This window comes from Staurois parvus, unplaced genomic scaffold, assembly GCF_062004578.1.
Source record: "Staurois parvus isolate SC_StPar_1 unplaced genomic scaffold, SC_StPar_1.0 ptg001333l, whole genome shotgun sequence".
Taxonomy (NCBI): Eukaryota; Metazoa; Chordata; class Amphibia; order Anura; family Ranidae; genus Staurois; species Staurois parvus.
Window position 1 is genome coordinate 341,388 of NW_028319129.1, and position 21,622 is coordinate 363,009.

General features: G+C 45.0%; 1 long non-coding RNA gene across 1 annotated transcript; it reads right to left on the reverse strand.

Annotated features, from left to right (window-relative positions):
* Positions 1-12: 12 nt before the first annotated feature.
* LOC149436830 (uncharacterized) lies at positions 13-6,287 on the reverse strand. Its single transcript, XR_016308261.1, has 2 exons — positions 5,341-6,287; positions 13-1,589 (listed from the first exon to the last, which is right to left on the reverse strand). It is a non-coding gene; the product is annotated as an uncharacterized LOC149436830 (long non-coding RNA).
* Between the last annotated feature and the right edge of the window lie 15,335 nt (positions 6,288-21,622).

Here is a 21,622-nt window from a genome sequence, read left to right on the forward strand (position 1 = left end):
CACTTCTTGCAATTACTCAAAAAGATGATTTAATAATAACGTTGCATAAAATTAGAAATAAAATATTGGCATACAGAATGGTTAAATAATGTCCAAAAAAAATAGTTAAGTTCTTGATAATAAGATTGTATATATGTATATGTGTGTGTAGTGTGTGTGTGTCTCTCTCGGCTTCAAGCAAAGTGAGCATAAAAAGTCTTTGTTTCAACTCTTAAATGAGCAATCCAGCCCCCACCTTTTCCTCAAAATGGGCTGATATACTTGTAGTCCCACAAAGATAATTGGAAACAGATGTATATATATATAACAAACCCTCCAGCCTACTTCTCTCAAAGTCTGAGTGTAACTTTATCTCTTACATAGATGGGGGAGGATGGTAGACCAATTGCTACCATATGTGGCTTGAATGTAAAAGAAACCCAAGATATATGTTCATATATAAATTCACAAACTATGAAGTCTAATCACTTACTTTTCCCAATCTAGAACAAATATAAATATAATAACTCAATTATTCTATTAAGATCCAACTCATTCATACTTGTTAGTACTGTTAATAAGAAGATATTAGATATTTAGGTTAAGGAAAGCTTCTAACATTTCCCTCTCAAAATGATCGATTTTATCGAATCTTAATCATTTTCCTTATCTTAATCCATTTATACACATTCTCGTCACTTTCGTATCCATTCATGCGTTTTTGGATCTTAAGATAATTGATCTGAACTTATCTTCAATTTGATTCTATAATGGGAAAACAAATTCTTTGATAAACCTTTTGTTATGTATCACATAAAAATATTTTTACCCTTATTATTTTCCTTTTACCAAATAATTCATCCCCTTAATAAATGTATAACTGTAACATTATAGTACAATACTTTAAAAATATGTCACTTAAAAAATAGATGTTTCATATTTTCCCTCCAAAATGTGTGTAGCACACAGTTCTATAATCCATACATCTTTTCAAAATACCTTATCAACATTTAAACATAACATATGTTCTCTAACTTCAATCCATACATGTATATCAAATGATTTTTTTTTAAAAAAAAAAAAACATACATATAACAATGTAAAGCTTGCCTAAGTTTCTCTATATGTACCTTAGAAAAACGTATCTCTAGCTTAATTAACAACAGATGTTCTGACTAATTAGCGTGACTCTGTTGTAACAAAAGTTTAACCCTTTCACTTCTGAAAATACGTAGTGTGTGATTGCAAATGTTCATGTGAAAACTGATCTCATCTTGATATAGTAAACATATGTCAAAATAAAATGTACACACAAAAAAAACCAATATATCTGATGATGAATGAATTATTTCATCAGTAGTCAAAAAGTCAATTGTTTTATACGTTCTTCCTCTATGAGATGCCTTGAGATGTCTTGTCTTCTTCTAGCACTCTGTAAAGTTAAAATAACTTTATTGAACATAAAAAGAACAACAAAAACAATGATGAATGAAATTCTTGTTGCAAAGCTTCTTCCAGAATAAATTTCCTTCTTGGAAAATGTATTATCATCTGAAAGGTTTAGAAATATTGGAACTTTCTTCCTTTAACAGTTACTCTTAGGTCATTTCCTGTAACAGAAATGCAGTATCATTATTTTGGCATTGATAATTTTACATGGATTAATCCTCTTACATTTATCTGTTAATATTACATATCATAATCACAAACATTTCTAGTCATGACATGGAAGACATATTTTGATTATAATACTTCTTATTGACTTGTAGTGTTCTATTTTAGAATGCGGGCACTTCCGCCTAACAGTACTAGGGCTGCTGGTTCAAATCCCAACCATGGCATCACCTGCCTGGAGTTTGTATGTTCTCCCTGTGCTTGCGTGGGTTTCCTTCGGGTACTCCGGTTTCCTCCCACACTCCAAAGTCATGTTGGTAGGAGAATTGCTCCTATCTAAATTGGCCCTAGTATGTGTATGTATGACTGTGAGTTAGGGACCTTAGATTGTACACCTCTTGAGGGTTAGGAACTTATGTGAATGTACTATATATGTAAAAAGCACTACATATAAAATAGTAAAATTGACGACGCTATATAAGTACCTGAAATAAACAAAAATAAATATAACAGGACGCTACATCTCCATTATTGGTCATGATTCAAAACCTTGGTTTCAAAACCAAAGAAAGGTTTTGTATCAACCCAGAGATGACAAAGGATCATGCCTTTGATCTTATCTCTATAAAATTGGAAATATGCGTAGCTGTTTTTTGTGTTGACTTACTTCTTGTAGTGTAAGACTGATCTGCAGTAATACATACTGGTTTCAAACTTTTCTCAGTTCCTATGTTGAAAACATGAGGTACAAACTTCTCACTTACAGCTGTACAAACATGTGTTGGTATGTTTTCCTGAAAATGTCTTTTTGTTACTTCTATCTGAATGTGTTTGGAAGACAGTGTTTTGTACCATATAGGATACTTTTCACGATAATTGTCTGTTGAACCATCTTCCTCTAGGAGTTTCAGTGATGAATCAGGTGTCTGTAATATGATCTTACTTGATCTCACAATGTATTCAGTTATTTTGACTGCAAAGAAAACACTTAACAATTTTTTCATATGTGCATCAAAGTTTTTCTCCATATTTGTCAAAGTTCTTGAGAAGAAACCTATTATTTTCTGATTACCGTCTTTTAATTGTGACAAAGTTGCTGAGATTGCATTATTGGAAACATTGGTTTCTAAAACAAAAGGAACTTTACTACAAAACTCAACAGTACTTAATGTAGTAGCATTCTGCAAATCCCATTTCAATAGTTCAAAAGCTTCTTTCTCAGTTTTATTCCATTGATCTAACACACCAGCTTTTTGTCTCAAACGATCAAATAATGATCTAGACTTTTCTGCAAAATTGGGTATAAAATCTTTACAATGATTTATTTCGCTCAAAAACTGATGCAAAGCCTTGCGATTTGTTGGAATTGGATAAGCAGAAATAGTTTTAACTTTTTCTTGCAACATCTGTCTCTGTCCATGACTAATTTGCATATGAAGGAATTCCACCTGTCTTTTCATCAACTGAACTTTCTCTGTATTCAATTTCAATCCTGCTGTTTGTAACAACGTAAATATTTCAGACAAAAGAGTGATATGTTCAGTTATATTTTGTGTAGACAAGAGAAGCTTGTCTACATGCTGGACAATACATTCTGGCCTAGAGAATTTAGATAATATTTTTCCCAAATACTCATGAACAATCCCATCACTTAAATCTAAGCCTGGGGCTAATCTTGTGAATGTATAAGTTTCTTTGTTGAAGCTAAAGGCAAGTTTATATTGACAACTCTTAGCTAAGGGTACTGACAAATGGCTATTGGCAATTTCAAGTACTGAGAATATTTTGGCCTTGGCATCCAGATGTGACATTATGTTACAATCAGGAACAATAGATCTGTTATTTGTGATGCATTTGTTCAATGTCCTGAAATCAACTGATAAAGAATATGAATTATCAACTTTGATAGGCCAAATACAATTATTCACCACTGATTTTACTTTCTTTAAAATGCCTTGCTGTAAAAACTCATCTATAATGGAAGAAATTGGATGAAGTGATTCTAATGGCAATTTGTATTGAGGTTGAGGCTTTGGGTCTCTACCTTCAATGTCAACATCAAAATCCTTAAACAAACCTACATAATTTTTGCTTCGACTCCAAAGATCTGTATGTGATATAACCAATTGTTCCAATTCAAGATTGGTTCCTGTATGTGGCCATTTATGATCTGAAGACATGTCAGCAGTTGCTGTACAAATGCTTCCAACATTACAGTACATGGAAGAATCAATTAATGTTGATTTGGGCCTTCCACTTTCATCCAATAAATTTGGAGCAACATATTCCAACAGTAAGGAAGAATCTCGATTTGATCCTGATTTAAATGTCGGCAATGGCAATAAACCATTCCTATTAATGACAACAGCACTGTTTACCATATTGTTTAAGCTGTTGTTAACTCTCAGTGAACTGATCTTTTTAACTTCTGAGGCATAAGGCAACTCAGACAGACTATTGTTGGAACATGGAGGAGTAGATTGTTCAGAAATTATATTTTGGTCTTCTAATTCCAAAGCTTTTCTTTGTAAATCTAATTTATAATGAATACAATCTCTTTTCAAATGACCAAATCGTTTACAATAGAAACAAATAGTATTTCCTGTCTGCTCTGAGACTCTCGTCCTGCCTGTGACGTATTCATCATCATAACTGGGTGTGGCTAAGCACATGGTCTCTCTCTCTTCTCCATTTTGAACAATTAAACTTTCCTTCTTCTGATTGTTTAATTTAAGCCTTCTAAATGTATCTATAACTTTGGTTGCGTGATCTAAATCATTTTTTCCAGTAGCAATAATAACAGATGCTGGATCAAGATACTTGAATTTTTTAACAAAAGCATTTACCATAGAAGGAGTCTCATTGTCTAAATTAAATATCATTTTGTATACTTTAGAAAATCTATTTTTAAATTCAAAAGGATCATCATTAATCGTAGCTCTTAAGGAGTCTAAGATTTCCAAAGAAGGAATTTCCTCTCCAGTAGTAAATTTCAATAATTGACGTAGTCGGTCTGATGCATTGCTATGCATTTCCTCATCATCCTCAATATATGGCGTTTTGATTAATCTACATGCCATAACACTGGGGAGCCATAAACAGAATAGAAAATTTCTTTGCTCCTGATTTAAACAAAAATTATTACAAAAATTTTCATAAACCTCCATGTTATAGAAAGCATCGGCATCCATATCATAGGCTGGCATATCCTTCAAAATTTTCATGAGCTGATCAAGGATTTTAAGATTAAGTTTTGCAGCTTTATCCCTTAATTTTCTCTTACACATTTCTTCCTGATTGGTAGGATCTCCTTCCATAGACTGGATCTCTGGTACAAAAGATTTTTGTTTCTCTGCCTTAGTATTCACACAAATTCTTTTTACATCATTCTGCAGGTCAGATAACTGAATGTCTTTTGTTTGAATTGCACTTTGCAGATCATCTATTTGCTCAGTCAAAATTTGGCAATTAGCACATACACTGCTCTGATCTTGCTTCATTACACATGTAGCAGTCTTAGGAACATCAAAAATCATGGCATTAAAAACATTAACTAACTTCATTACATTTCTAACTTGTTTGCTCAGTTTCTTAAAGGAAAACTTAGATTTTTCTATCTTACTATTAGCCTGTAAGCACTCATTATACATGTACCGCCAAAGTTCATTATCTTTAACAAATGTAGACAGATTCTTGAATTCTAACTTACTCTCTCTAGATAATTCATCAATAAAATCCATTACTTACCAATTAATAAGGTCTTTCTTTACATAACGCGTCTTTTCTCTCTTGGCGGGAAATGACATCACCAAGGAACAGCGTTGCTTGCAATTGCGCAAAATTCTCACCAATTCTGCTTTTAGGTTCTCGATTATGCCGACGATTCATCTGTTGCAGACTTTACTTCTCCTGAAAGCTTGATTTCATAGTTTGCTGAATTTGCAAACAACTTCCCTCTCAGCAAGATGAAGAAGAAAAAAGTCAAAAATAAGCAATCGGCGGAAACGAATCGAACTGGAGGCTCGCCACTGTAAAATATCGTATTGTCTCGATATTTTATTAACTTGTATTGATGAGAAATGTTCAAATAGAAAGTCCTTCCACTTCTTGCAATTACTCAAAAAGATGATTTAATAATAACGTTGCATAAAATTAGAAATAAAATATTGGCATACAGAATGGTTAAATAATGTCCAAAAAAAATAGTTAAGTTCTTGATAATAAGATTGTATATATGTATATGTGTGTGTAGTGTGTGTGTGTCTCTCTCGGCTTCAAGCAAAGTGAGCATAAAAAGTCTTTGTTTCAACTCTTAAATGAGCAATCCAGCCCCCACCTTTTCCTCAAAATGGGCTGATATACTTGTAGTCCCACAAAGATAATTGGAAACAGATGTATATATATATAACAAACCCTCCAGCCTACTTCTCTCAAAGTCTGAGTGTAACTTTATCTCTTACATAGATGGGGGAGGATGGTAGACCAATTGCTACCATATGTGGCTTGAATGTAAAAGAAACCCAAGATATATGTTCATATATAAATTCACAAACTATGAAGTCTAATCACTTACTTTTCCCAATCTAGAACAAATATAAATATAATAACTCAATTATTCTATTAAGATCCAACTCATTCATACTTGTTAGTACTGTTAATAAGAAGATATTAGATATTTAGGTTAAGGAAAGCTTCTAACAGCTCATTACGCATAATAGCACAGGAGAATATTTAATTTTTTTTCTGGTAACAGGGTCACTTTAAGAATTTTTTTTGAATGGGACCCCAGACTGTTCTATGACATTTCATTTTTGTGCTTTATTATATTATTTCACAGCTCAGTACTTAAAATCATATTTTATGTCACCATTACCATGGATAAAATAATGTAATTTCCAGCCATTACATTAATCAAGAAAGCGCCTTAGTATTTTTATAATTAGGCATGTGCTTTCCTTAGTAGACCTAATGTGGTCTCTTGCTGTTATTCTATTCAGTTTGTTACTTGGTTTTACATTATGCTGACATGCTTGCTATATGAAAAGAATGTAATGGAAGTTTGGGCTTTCAACTGAGGGATACCTTTACATATGCTGAAATACCTCTATATCCTAGGCTGCACATTCTTATACAGGGGAAGATAATTTTTTCCATGGGCAATTATATAAAATCTGGCAATACAACTGTTTAATGAAACAAATAACTAAACAAAACACTATAAAAGTTCCAACCTGAGTCAGAGGCTTTTACCATATAAAGGTGTTGATCCATGGGATAGTAATTAATATAGTAGATTATTTAATGACAATCATCATGGCCAAAGTGATATTATACAAAAAAAAACAAAAATTTAAAATATTGCAGTTTACCAATCTTTATATGCAGCTGTCACATCTAAGAATTGACTACAATTAATCAATGCTTGTTGAGTTTAATACTGATTTACCCTGTTGACACCAACAGTATGCAAATATGCGGCCTCTCAGTTGCTGGCCTGTGACTCCAAGTGGCCACATATTTGCATACCAAAAGTGAACAAAACATGTGCACTCTCCCCGGAACATTTACAGGTGCCTCACGGAAAGTTAGTTAGTTAGTCTGACTGCAAAAAAGGCAAAGGTCCATCCAGTTCAACCATAAAAAAAAAAAAAAAGTTATAATCCTATACCCACAGTTGATCCAGAGGAAGGCAAAAAAAAACCCAGCAAAGCATAATTCAATTTGCTCCTGCAGGGAAAAAAAATTCCTTCCTGATCCCCCCAGAGGCAATCAGATATTCCCAGGATCGGCTTTACATATAAAAGTTACTATCCAGTTATATTCTGTGTATCTAAGAAAGAATCCAGGCCTTTTTTGAAGCAATCTACTGAGCTGGCCAGAACGAACTCTTGAGGGAGTCTATTCCACATTTTCACAGCCCTCACTGTGAAGAAACCTTTCTGTGCTTGGAGATTAAATTTCTTTTCCTCCAGACGTAAAGAGTGCCCCCTTGTTCTCTGTGATGACCTCGGGGTGAATAGCTCTACACCGAGTTCACTATATGAACCACTGATGTATTTATACATGTTGATCATATCCCCCCTTAATCTCCTCTTCTCAAGAGAGAATAAATTCAGTTCCTCTAATCTTTCCTCATAGCTGAGCTCCTCCATGCCTCTTATCAGTTTGGTTGCCCTTCTCTGTACTTTCTCCAGTTCCCCAATGTTCTTTTTATGAATTGGCGCCCAAAACTGAACTGCAGATGAGGTCTTACTAATGATTTCCGATCACTCCTTGCAATTGGGACCTTTGCGATCGCTGTGACAGCCAGTCGTGACAGTTACATGATCCTAAACCCCGTCCCACTTCCCGGTGTCACAAACCCCTTAAAGGGCTGGGAGGTGCCAGCGCCAAGGGGTTAAGGGCAACAAAAATTTCACATTCAATTTTTTACAATTTTCTGAACTTTTTAAGTGAATCAGTGCCTGTGGTGGTAACACAGATTGAGAGGAGCCTGCATACCGTAATTTATATATATATATAATTTATATATATATATATACAGTATATACACACACACACCTTGCCCAGCTTTGTTAAAACGGGATGATGAAATTTAGAAAAAAGGAAGCAGATCTCTGGCCTGCCCCTTCCTGCCCTTGCCTCTCTATTGACCCTAGCACACACTGTAGGGAGGTGAAGAGAGCCAGAAAGGTGTGGACAACACAGAAAACCTACACTATAATGCAGACTGAGAAATTCAAACTGAAAAGAACAGAGACTGCCACAGTACAGACTTGGAATTTGGAATTATGTGAAGCAGGCAATCATCACCCAGTGCTTTCCAGCACACCTCTGAATTTTGAAAGTATACATAGATACAGCGCAATCAAAATAATAACATCAAATGAATAAACTAAATCAAACAGTCCCATCATTGTAATACTGTCTCCAATGTCCATAAAAATCCTCCACCAGTGTACTGTGATTGTATTCTCTTCAGCGCTCTTAAAATTTCCTCCAGGTGATACATGCATCCACCTTGTGTGCATAAAATACGCTCACCTTCTTACATGGACCTCAATGTGAATCAAGGTCTCATCACACTTGTTGCCTTGGGCTATTGAGCATCTGCCACAGCAGGTCATAGATCTTCTATTCACTTTATAACTTATACTCTCCACCAGCTCTCCTCCACCTCAGGAAGACCTGCATGCAAAAACTAGAATGGAGCCACAAATAGTGCTCTCTGTATAGTACTATTTTATCAAAAACACTCTAATAGAAAAAAAAACACATTAAAAAAGCACCCAAACTGTTATGTAAAACATAAAGACATACAGTTAGGTTCATATATATTTTTTGACACAGGCACAATTTTAGTTTTTCCAGGTATTTACCAAAACATATTCAAGCTATCATTCTATAATGGATATGGGCTGAAAGTGCACTGTCTCAGGTTTAATTTGAGGGTATGTACATCCAAATTGGAGGAAGGGCTTAGGAATTACAGCTCTTAAGAGTAGCCATCCCCCCTTTTTCAAGGGACCAATAATAATTGGACAATTGAATCAAAAGCTGTTTCATGGCCAGGTGTGGGCTACTCTTTTGTTATTTCTTCATCAGTTAAGCAGGTAAAAGGTCTGGAGTTGGTATTTGCATTTGGAATCTATTGCTGTGAACCTACATCATGCGTTCAAAGGAGCTATCCATGCAAGTGAAACAAGCCGTTGTAAGGCTTCAAAAACAAAACAAATCCATCAGAGAGATAGCAGCAACATTAAGAGTGGCCAAATCAACAGTTTGGTACATTCTCAGGAAAGAAGAATGCACTGGTGAGCTCAGCAACATAAAAAGGCATGGACGTCCACAGAAGACAACAGTGGTGGATGATCATAGGATCCTCTCTATGGTAAAGGAAAACCCATTCACAACATCCAGAGAAGTGACGGACACTCTTCAGGAGGTGGGCGTATCATTGTCAAAGTCTACAATCAAGAGAAGACTTCACGAGAGCAAATACAGAGGGTTCACCACAAGGTGCCAACCATTCATAAGCCTGAAGAATAGAAAAGCCAGATTAGACTTTGCAAAAAAAATATAAAAAAGCCAGACCAGTCCTGGAAAAGCATTCTTTGGATGGATGAAACTAAGATTAATCTTTACCAGAAGATGTAGAAGAAAAAAGTGTGGAGAAGGCTTGGAACAGCTCAAGATCCAAAGCACACAACGTCATCTGTAAAACATGGTGGAGGCAGTGTGATTCCATTGGCATGCATGGCTTCCAGTGGCACTGGGTCATTGTTGTTTATTGATGATGTGACAGAAGACAGAAGCAGCCGGATGAATTCTGCAGTGTTTAGAGATATACTGTCAGCCCAGATTCAGCCAAATGCAACAAAGTTGATTGGATGGTGCTTCACAGTACAGATGGACAGTGATCCTAAACATACTGCAAAAGCAACCCAGGAGCTTTTGAAGGAAAAAAAGTGGAATATTCTGCAATGGCTGAGTCGGTCACCTGATCTCAACCCAATTGAGCATTCATTTTACTTGCTGGAGGCAAAACTAAAGGCAGAAAGACCCACAAAGAACAGCTGAAGACAGCTGCACTTAGAGCCTGGCAAAGCATCAGAAAGGAGGAAACCCAGTCTTTGGTAATGTCCATGGGTTCCAGACCTCAGGCAGTCATTGCTAGTAAAGGATTCTCAACAAAATATTAAAAATTAACATTTTATTTATGATTATATTCATTTGTCTAAGTAAATTTGAGCCCCTGAAAATGGAGGGACTGTGTATAAAAATGGTTGCAGTTCCTAAAATTTGTACTTGATATTTATGTTCAACACCTTGAATTAAAGCTGAAAGTCTGCACTTCAAATTCATTTGGATTTTTTCATTTTAATTTATTTTGGTGGCATACAGAGCCAAAAGTATGAAAAATTGTGCCTGTGTCCAAATATATATGGACCTAACTATAGTTCATGGTGTCCACAGCAAGTACAGCTCATCAGCTCCGATCCTGCTCCTATACATGTCATGCTCACAAGAGCTTCCTCGGTAGCATTGGGCCTTTTGATGTCATTTCTGGTGTCCCCTTCTTCCACTATTGCTGCATAGGGGCAATATAGGAGGATATGCCGTATAAGTGGCTTGGTGGTGCACTAGTCATATGACAAAATGAATTAATCCAAATCTTACAAAATAACTCAGAACAACAAATATACAAAATTAATCTGAATATGTGAAACAAATTCTGAAAACTAAGCATTCCAACTAGAGATGAGCGAATCGAACTCGGCGAAGTGGAATTCGTTTCGAATATTAGGAAAATTTCGATTCGCGACGAATCCGAAAATTAGCAGACTTCGGATGCGCGAATCGAAATTTTTCCTAAAATGGCGGCGACATGTGCGGCGACGGAGCGGGGATGTCTGGGAAGGCGCGCAGACAAGGCGCGCTGACCCATAATGCATTCATTCATGACATGTGATCGCATTAGCCAATCAGCAGCCAGCCAGCCAGCACTGTGTAATGGTCGAGCTATAAATGGCGGCCATTTTAGAATTCTCCATTTGCCTCCAGTCATTCAAGAGAGGCAGACCTGGCTGTATTGAGGGAGAGAGTTAGGGACACAGAAACGTTACTTAGGGCCAGAGAAACGCTACTTAGGGACACAGAAACGTTACTTAGGGCCACAGAAACGTTACTTAGGGCCACAGAATCGTTACTTAGGGACACAGAAACGTTACTTAGGGCCACAGAAACGTTACTTAGGGACACAGAAACGTTACTTAGGGCCACAGTATCGTTACTTAGGGCCACAGAAACGTTACTTAGGGCCACAGAATCGTTACTTAGGGCCACAGAAACGTTACTTAGGGCCACAGAAACGTTACTTAGGGCCACAGAATCGTTACTTAGGGCCACAGAATCGTTACTTAGGGCCACAGAAACGTTATTTAGGGCCACAGAAACGTTACTTAGGGCCACAGAAACGTTACTTAGGGCCACAGAAGCGTTACTTAGGGCCACAGAAACGTTACTTAGGGCCACAGAATCGTTACTTAGGGACACAGAACCATTACTTAGGGCCACAGAAACGTTACTTAGGGACACAGAATTGTTACTCAGGGACAGACACAGAATTGTTACTGAGGGACACAGAATTGTTACTGAGGGACACAGAATTGTTACTCAGGGACAGACACAGAATTGTTACTCAGGGACAGACACAGAATTGTTACTCAGGGACAGACACTGAATTGTTACTCAGGGACAGACACTGAATTGTTACTCAGGGACAGACACAGAATTGTTACTCAGGGACAGACACAGAATTGTTACTGAGGGACACAGAATTGTTACTGAGGGACACAGAATTGTTACTGAGGGACAGACACAGAATTGTTACTCAGGGACAGACACAGAATTGTTACTCAGGGACAGACACAGAATTGTTACTGAGGGACACAGAATTGTTACTGAGGGACACAGAATTGTTACTCAGGGACAGACACAGAATTGTTACTCAGGGACAGACACAGAATTGTTACTGAGGGACACAGAATTGTTACTGAGGGACACAGAATTGTTACTCAGGGACAGACACAGAATTGTTACTCAGGGACAGACACAGAATTGTTACTCAGGGACAGACACAGAATTGTTACTCAGGGACACAGAATTGTTACTGAGGGACACAGAATTGTTACTGAGGGACACAGAATTTGAGGGACACAGAATTGTTACTCAGGGACACAGAATTGTTACTCAGGGACAGACACAGAATTGTTACTGAGGGACACAGAATTGTTACTGAGGGACACAGAATTGTTACTCAGGGACACAGAATTGTTACTCAGGGACAGACACAGAATTGTTACTGAGGGACACAGAATTGTTACTGAGGGACACAGAATTGTTACTCAGGGACACAGAATTGTTACTCAGGGACACAGAATTGTTACTCAGGGACAGACACAGAATTGTTACTGAGGGACACAGAATTGTTACTCAGGGACACAGAATTGTTACTGAGGGACACAGAATTGTTACGCAGGGACACAGAATTGTTACTCAGGGACACAGAATTGTTACTCAGGGACAGACACAGAATTGTTACTCAGGGACACAGAATTGTTACTCAGGGACACAGAATTGTTACTCAGGGACAGACACAGAATTGTTACTCAGGGACACAGAATTGTTACTGAGGGACACAGAATTGTTACTGAGGGACACAGAATTGTTACTCAGGGACAGACACAGAATTGTTACTGAGGGACACAGAATTGTTACTGAGGGACACAGAATTGTTACTCAGGGACAGACACAGAACTGTTACTGAGGGACACAGAATTGTTACTGAGGGACACAGAATTGTTACTGAAGGACACAGAATTGTTACTCAGGGACACAGAATTGTTACTCAGGGACAGACACAGAATTGTTACTCAGGGACACAGAATTGTTACTCAGGGACACATAATCGTTGAATTAAAGAGTATGTCAGACAACATGCAGAGGAGTGTCAGAGGAGGCAATGTTTTAGGAGCGAGCAGACGTGGCAGCAGAGGAAGGGGTCGAGGCAGCACTAGTCGCAGCCAGAGGCCATTGCTCCCGGTGTCATCCAGCGGTCGTGTCTCCACCGACAACCCTGCCGTCATCGATTGGTTGGCCCGGTCGTCTTCCTCTTCCCAGGTCACCTCTGACACCTACAGCCAACGGTCGGTGGGTACGTCAGACACAACCGTTAGTTGGCATGGCCCGGGAGCAAGCCCACTGAAATCACGTGTCCTCTACCTGCCCCTGTCCTTTGGTGTTCCCTCACCAAGCGAAGTATCGCATGCTGTGGGCTCAGCCCCACTGTACAGTGAGGAAGAGCTAACAGAGGGCGTTCAGGAATGGGGGGAGACATCCGCCTCTTCAGCAGCCAGGCGAAGAAGTAGTGGCGAGGAGAGTGGCTCGGTAGCCGGTCTAGAGACAGGTCTGTCTCCTGACCCACACGCAGCCGAGGGGGCTAGTAGTGAGGCGGAGACCCTAATTGATGATGATGAGGCTGATCGCACTTGGCAGCCTTGTCGTCATCAGGCTATTGCTTCCGCATCATCAGGAGAAGAGGGTGGCAGCTTGGCAGCGAGCAAAACAGTCGGTGGGTTGCCCAGGAGGCAGCAGGGTCGCAGAAGTGTCAGTGGAGGCAAACGGCCACGGAGTAGAGCACCAGCTCCACTGCAGCCTACCACCACGGCCAGTAGTGGTGCCGGTGTGCACGGAGGAAGTAGCAGTCAGCCAGTGAGGAGTATCGGGGGCAAAGTTTCCTACTCGGCGGTGTGGCAATTTTTCGTCAAGCCGCCCGAGGAAGTAAACGTAGCCGTATGTCGACTATGTGGCCAGAAAGTCAAGCGTGGCCAGGGGGCCCATGTTGGGACTACAGCGTTGTGGCAGCATATGCAGCGTCGCCATTTGGTGGCCTGGGAAAACCGTGATAAAGATACGGCGGTTCTGCCTGCCCCAGCCCCCGCTCCATCACCCGCTCCGTTACTTGCTCCGTCACCCGACGTCAATCGCCCTCTATCAGCCAGTCAAGGCTCCAACACCTCTGCTGAGGGGAGTTGTCGCTCGTTGGCATCTTCCGCTCGTTCAGATGCTCCTTCTCCTGCTACTCCTCTTCACGGATTCCGTCAGCAGTCTTTCTTGGAATCCGTTTCCAAGAGACAACAGTTTGCGAGCACGCACCCGACGGTGCAAAAGCTGAACGTCCTCCTGTCCAAGTTGCTGGTGCTGCAGTCCCTCCCTTTCCAAGTGGTGGACTCAGCACCTTTCCGAGAAATGATGGCTTGTGCCGCGCCGCGGTGGAGAGTGCCAAGCCGTCATTTCTTCGCCAAAAAGGCAGTGCCAGCCCTGCATTCACATGTAGAAGAGATGGTGGGCCAGTCTTTGAGCATGTCGGTCTCTGCCAAAGTGCACGGCAGTGCCGACGTGTGGAGCTGTAACTACGGTCAGGGACAGTACATGTCATTTACGGCCCACTGGGTGAACGTGGTGCCGGCACAGCCGCACCAGCAACTTGGACAGGTCACGCCGCTTTTGCCTCCACGTTTGCACGTCCTTGGTCCACAAAAGATGTCCGCCTCTACCACCTCTTCTTCCGCCGTGTCCTCAGCCGCCACCCCCGTGCCAAGTCCCATTACCCGACCGGCATATCACATGTGCAGGGCGCAACGGTGTCACGCTGTGCTGCACCTGGTATGCCTTGGCGAACGTAGTCACACAGGGGAGGAACTTCTGAGTGTAATGAACAGAGAAATCGACAGATGGCTGTCTCCGCGCAAACTGAAAATCGGAACCATGTTGACCGACAACGGAAAGAACATGGTGTCTGCTCTGCGTCAAGGAAGGTTGTGCCATGCGCCATGCATGGCTCACGTGTTCAATCTGGTTGTCAAGCGGTTCCTAAAATCCACCATCCCACTGCAAGACATCCTTAAAATGTCACGTAAACTTTGCATGCATTTCAGCCATTCCTACACCGCAAAGCACACCCTCCTTGAGCTGCAGCGGCAGAACGGAATTCCACAGCATCGCCTGATCTGCGACGTTGCAACAAGCTGGAATTCAACCCTACACATGTTAGACCGCCTTTACGAACAGCGAAAGGCCATCACCGATTTCCTGATGTTACAAGCGGATAAAGGTACTCCCCTGTGTAACTTCGATGTCAGCCATTGGCAGCTCATGCGTGACACCTGCCGCTTGCTCAGGCCCTTTGAGGAGGCCACGCTATTCGTGAGTCGGCAGGACTATGGGATGAACGACGTCATTCCTCTGTTGCACGTCCTGGAACAAATGCTGTTAACAATGGCTGGTCAGGGTGCGGTAGACGTGGCGCACAGATCTCAACGCCACATGACCCCTGTGGGGGCAGGACAGGAAGAAGAGGAGGAGGTAGAGCAGGACATTTGTGCTCAGGAATTATTGAGTGAAATGGGTGGTTTTTCCACTCAGCGGACAGGAGTGGAGGAGCAGGAGCATCTGGTAGAGGAGGAGGAGGAGACAGAGGACCCAGACGCACCGTGGCAGTATGCTGTGGAGATGGAGGCAGGGAGTCCCTCGCATTCCTTGGCACAAATGGCCCATAGCATGCTCGGTTGCTTGCGTAGCGACAGCCGAATAATAACCATCAGACAGAGGGATGACTTTTGGCTGTCCACCTTGTTGGACCCTCGCTACCGTTCAAAAATGGTGGCCTTTTTCACACCTGCTGAGAGGGAGGCCAAAATAACGTACTATAAAAACCACCTATGTAGTCAGTTGGTCTCTGCCTTTCTGCGCCAACGTCCATCCTCAGACACTGTGGGCCCTGTGCGCTCGCGTTCCGCTGCCATGGCAGCAGGGGAGGGGTGGGGTGGTAGGAGCAGTGGCAGCTCCACCAGCAGCTGCTGCCTCAGTCTGCAGTCGATGATGAGTAGCTTTCTTCACCAGCGCAGTGAGGAAACTACTAACCAGCCGCAGCAGCAGCAGCAGCATCAGGTGGACCTGGAGCAGGACCTCAAACAACAGGCTTGGGCCTACTTGGACAGCACCCTGCCAACCGAGGTAGACAATCCCCTTGACTACTGGGCAACGAAACTTGACCTTTGGCCCCAACTAGCTGAATTTGCCCTTGAAAGACTGTCATGCCCGGCCAGTAGCGTGGCATCGGAGCGCGTGTTTAGTGCGGCAGGAGGTATTGTAACTCCGCGGAGGACACGACTGTCCACCCAAAGTGTGGAGAGACTCACGTTTGTGAAAATGAATCAGGCGTGGATTAGTCTGGATTTCAAACCACCAGTTCCTGACACAACTGACTAAATCCGCCATGAATCATGCCCCAAACATGTGCCACTTTCAGGTCTCCTCACACTGCTGGTGTGTTCCATTTTTTGTCATAGGGTGCTGGCAGATTACGGGCCTCCCATTGCTGCTTCCAGGCCCGTAATCTGCCATGGGCCCCCGTACCGCCTCCTCATGCTGCTGGCAGGTCCAGAGTCTCTCATGGGTCCCTGTACGGCCTCCCATTGCTGCTGTCTCCATCGCCACACTCTGCCATGTGCCACTTTCAGGTCTCCTCACACTGCTGGTGTGTTCCATTTTTTGTCATAGGGTGCTGGCAGATTACAGGCCTCTCATTGCTGCTGCCAGGCCCGTAATCTGCCATGGGCCCCTGTACCGCCTCCTCATGCTGCTGCCAGGTCCAGAGTCTCTCATGGGTCCCTGTACGGCCTCCCATTGCTGCTGTCTCCATCGCCACACTCTGCCATGTGCCACTTTCAGGTCTCCTCACACTGCTGGTGTGTTACATTTTTTGTCATAGGGTGCTGGCAGATTACGGGCCTCCCATTGCTGCTGCCAGGCCCCTAATCTGCCATAGGCCCCAGTACCGCCTCCTCATGCTGCTGCCAGGTCCAGAGTCTCTCATGGGTCCCTGTACGGCCTCCCATTGCTGCTGTCTCCATCGCCACACTCTGCCATGTGCCACTTTCAGGTCTCCTCACACTGCTGGTGTGTTCCATTTTTTGTCATAGGGTGCTGGCAGATTACGGGCCTCCCATTGCTGCTGCCAGGCCCGTAATCTGCCATGGGCCCCAGTACCGCCTCCTCATGCTGCTGCCAGGTCCAGAGTCTCTCATGGGTCCCTGTACGGCCTCCCATTGCTGCTGTCTCCATCGCCACACTCTGCCATGTGCCACTTTCAGGTCTCCTCACACTGCTGGTGTGTTCCATTTTTTGTCATAGGGTGCTGGCAGATTATGGGCCTCTCATTGCTGCTGCCAGGCCCGTAATCTGCCATGGGCCCCTGTACCGCCTCCTCATGCTGCTGCCAGGTCCAGAGTCTCTCATGGGTCCCTGTACGGCCTCCCATTGCTGCTGTCTCCATCGCCACACTCTGCCATGTGCCACTTTCAGGTCTCCTCACACTGCTGGTGTGTTCCATTTTTTGGCATAGGGTGCTGGCAGATTACGGGCCTCTCATTGCTGCTGCCAGGCCCGTAATCTGCCATGGGCCCCTGTACCGCCTCCTCATGCTGCTGCCAGGTCCAGAGTCTCTCATGGGTCCCTGTACGGCCTCCCATTGCTGCTGTCTCCATCGCCACACTCTGCCATGTGCCACTTTCAGGTCTCCTCACACTGCTGGTGTGTTACATTTTTTGTCATAGGGTGCTGGCAGATTACGGGCCTCCCATTGCTGCTGCCAGGCCCATAATCTGCCATGGGCCCCAGTACCGCCTCCTCATGCTGCTGCCAGGTCCAGAGTGTCTCATGGGTCCCTGTACGGCCTCCCATTGCTGCTGTCTCCATCGCCACACTCTGCCATGTGCCATTTTCAGGTCTCCTCACACTGCTGGTGTGTTACATTTTTTGTCATAGGGTGCTGGCAGATTACGGGCCTTTCATTGCTGCTGCCAGGCCCGTAATCTGCCATGGGCCCCTGTACCGCCTCCTCATGCTGCTGCCAGGTCCACAGTGTCTCATGGGTCCCTGTACGGCCTCCCATTGCTGCTGTCTCCATCGCCACACTCTGCCATGTGCCACTTTCAGGTCTCCTCACACTGCTGGTGTGTTCCATTTTTTGTCATAGGGTGCTGGCAGATTACGGGCCTCTCATTGCTGCTGCCAGGCCCGTAATCTGCCATGGGCCCCTGTACCGCCTCCTCATGCTGCTGCCAGGTCCAGAGTCTCTCATGGGTCCCTGTACGGCCTCCCATTGCTGCTGTCTCCATCGCCACACTCTGCCATGTGCCACTTTCAGGTCTCCTCACACTGCTGGTGTGTTCCATTTTTTGTCATAGGGTGCTGGCAGATTACGGGCTTCCCATTGCTGCTGCCAGGCCCGTAATCTGCCATGGGCCCCTGTACCGCCTCCTCATGCTGCTGCCAGGTCCAGAGTGTCTCATGGGTCCCTGTACGGCCTCCCATTGCTGCTGTCTCCATCGCCACACTCTGCCATGTGCCACTTTCAGGTCTCCTCACACTGCTGATGTGTTCCATTTTTTGTCATAGGGTGCTGGCAGATTACGGGCCTTTCATTGCTGCTGCCAGGCCCGTAATCTGCCATGGGCCCCTGTACCGCCTCCTCATGCTGCTGCCAGGTCCAGAGTCTCTCATGGGTCCCTGTACGGCCTCCCATTGCTGCTGTCTCCATCGCCACACTCTGCCATGTGCCACTTTCAGGTCTCACACTGCTGGTGTGTTCCATTTTTTGTCATAGGGTGCTGGCAGATTACGGGCTTCCCATTGCTGCTGCCAGGCCCGTAATCTGCCATGGGCCCCTGTACCGCCTCCTCATGCTGCTGCCAGGTCCAGAGTCTCTCATGGGTCCCTGTACGGCCTCCCATTGCTGCTGTCTCCATCGCCACACTCTGCCATGTGCCACTTTCAGGTCTCCTCACACTGCTGGTGTGTTCCATTTTTTGTCATAGGGTGCTGGCAGATTACGGGCCTCCCATTGCTGCTGCCAGGCCCGTAATCCGCCATGGGCCCCAGTACCGCCTCCTCATGCTGCTGCCAGGTCCAGAGTGTCTCATGGGTCCCTGTACGGCCTCCCATTGCTGCTGTCTCCATCGCCACACTCTGCCATGTGCCACTTTCAGGTCTCCTCACACTGCTGGTGTGTTCCATTTTTTGTCATAGGGTGCTGGCAGATTACGGGCCTCTCATTGCTGCTGCCAGGCCCGTAATCTGCCATGGGCCCCTGTACCGCCTCCTCATGCTGCTGCCAGGTCCAGAGTCTCTCATGGGTCCCTGTACGGCCTCCCATTGCTGCTGTCTCCATCGCCACACTCTGCCATGTGCCACTTTCAGGTCTCCTCACACTGCTGGTGTGTTCCATTTTTTGTCATAGGGTGCTGACAGATTACGGGCCTCTCATTGCTGCTGCCAGGCCCGTAATCTGCCATGGGCCCCTGTACCGCCTCCTCATGCTGCTGCCAGGTCCAGAGTCTCTCATGGGTCCCTGTACGGCCTCCCATTGCTGCTGTCTCCATCGCCACACTCTGCCATGTGCCACTTTCAGGTCTCCTCACACTGCTGGTGTGTTACATTTTTTGTCATAGGGTGCTGGCAGATTACGGGCCTCCCATTGCAGCTGCCAGGCCCGTAATCTGCCATGGGCCCCAGTACCGCCTCATGCTGCTGCCAGGTCCAGAGTGTCTCATGGGTCCCTGTACGGCCTCCCATTGCTGCTGTCTCCATCGCCACACTCTGCCATGTGCCACTTTCAGGTCTCCTCACACTGCTGGTGTGTTCCATTTTTTGTCATAGGGTGCTGGCAGATTACGGGCCTCCCATTGCTGCTGCCAGGCCCGTAATCTGCCATGGGCCCCTGTACCGCCTCCTCATGCTGCTGCCAGGTCCACAGTGTCTCATGGGTCCCTGTACGGCCTCCCATTGCTGCTGTCTCCATCGCCACACTCTGCCATGTGCCACTTTCAGGTCTCCTCACACTGCTGGTGGGTTCCATTTTTTGTCATAGGGTGCTGGCAGATTACGGGCCTCCCATTGCTGCTGCCAGGCCCGTAATCTGCCATGGGCCCCCGTACCGCCTCCTCATGCTGCTGCCAGGTCCAGAGTCTCTCATGGGTCCCTGTACGGCCTCCCATTGCTGCTGTCTCCATCGCCACACTCTGCCATGTGCCACTTTCAGGTCTCCTCACACTGCTGGTGTGTTCCATTTTTTGTCATAGGGTGCTGGCAGATTACGGGCCTCCCATTGCTGCTGCCAGGCCCGTAATCTGCCATGGGCCCCAGTACCGCCTCCTCATGCTGCTGCCAGGTCCAGAGTGTCTCATGGGTCCCTGTACGGCCTCCCATTGCTGCTGTCTCCATCGCCACACTCTGCCATGTGCCACTTTCAGGTCTCCTCACACTGCTGATGTGTTCCATTTTTTGTCATAGGGTGCTGGCAGATTACGGGCCTCCCATTGCTGCTGCCAGGCCCGTAATCTGCCATGGGCCCCTGTACCGCCTCCTCATGCTGCTGCCAGGTCCACAGTGTCTCATGGGTCCCTGTACGGCCTCCCATTGCTGCTGTCTCCATCGCCACACTCTGCCATGTGCCACTTTCAGGTCTCCTCACACTGCTGGTGGGTTCCATTTTTTGTCATAGGGTGCTGACAGATTACGGGCCTCCCATTGCTGCTGCCAGGCCCGTAATCTGCTATGGGCCCCCGTACCGCCTCCTCATGCTGCTGCCAGGTCCAGAGTCTCTCATGGGTCCCTGTACGGCCTCCCATTGCTGCTGTCTCCATCGCCACACTCTGCCATGTGCCACTTTCAGGTCTCCTCACACTGCTGGTGTGTTACATTTTTTGTCATAGGGTGCTGGCAGATTACGGGCCTCCCATTGCTGCTGCCAGGCCCGTAATCTGCCATGGTCCCCTGTACCGCCTCCTCATGCTGCTGCCAGGTCCACAGTGTCTCATGGGTCCCTTTACGGCCTCCCATTGCTGCTGTCTCCATCGCCACACTCTGCCATGTGCCACTTTCAGGTCTCCTCACACTGCTGGTGGGTTCCATTTTTTGTCATAGGGTGCTGGCAGATTACGGGCCTCCCATTGCTGCTGCCAGGCCCGTAATCTGCCATGGGCCCCTGTACCACCTCCTCATGCTGCTGCCAGGTCCAGAGTCTCTCATGGGTCCCTGTACGGCCTCCCATTGCTGCTGTCTCCATCGCCACACTCTGCCATGTGCCACTTTCAGGTCTCCTCACACTGCTGGTGTGTTCCATTTTGTCATAGGGTGCTGGCAGATTACGGGCCTCCCATTGCTGCTGCCAGGCCCGTAATCTGCCATGGGCCCCTGTACCGCCTCCTAATGCTGCTGCCAGGTCCAGAGTGTGTCATGGGTCCCTGTACGGCCTCCCATTGCTGCTGTCTCCATCGCCACACTCTGCCATGTGCCACTTTCAGGTCTCCTCACACTGCTGGTGGGTTCCATTTTTGTCATAGGGTGCTGTATGGCCTCCCATTGCTGCTGCCTCCACCGCCGCACTGTGGCTCCACACTCTGGT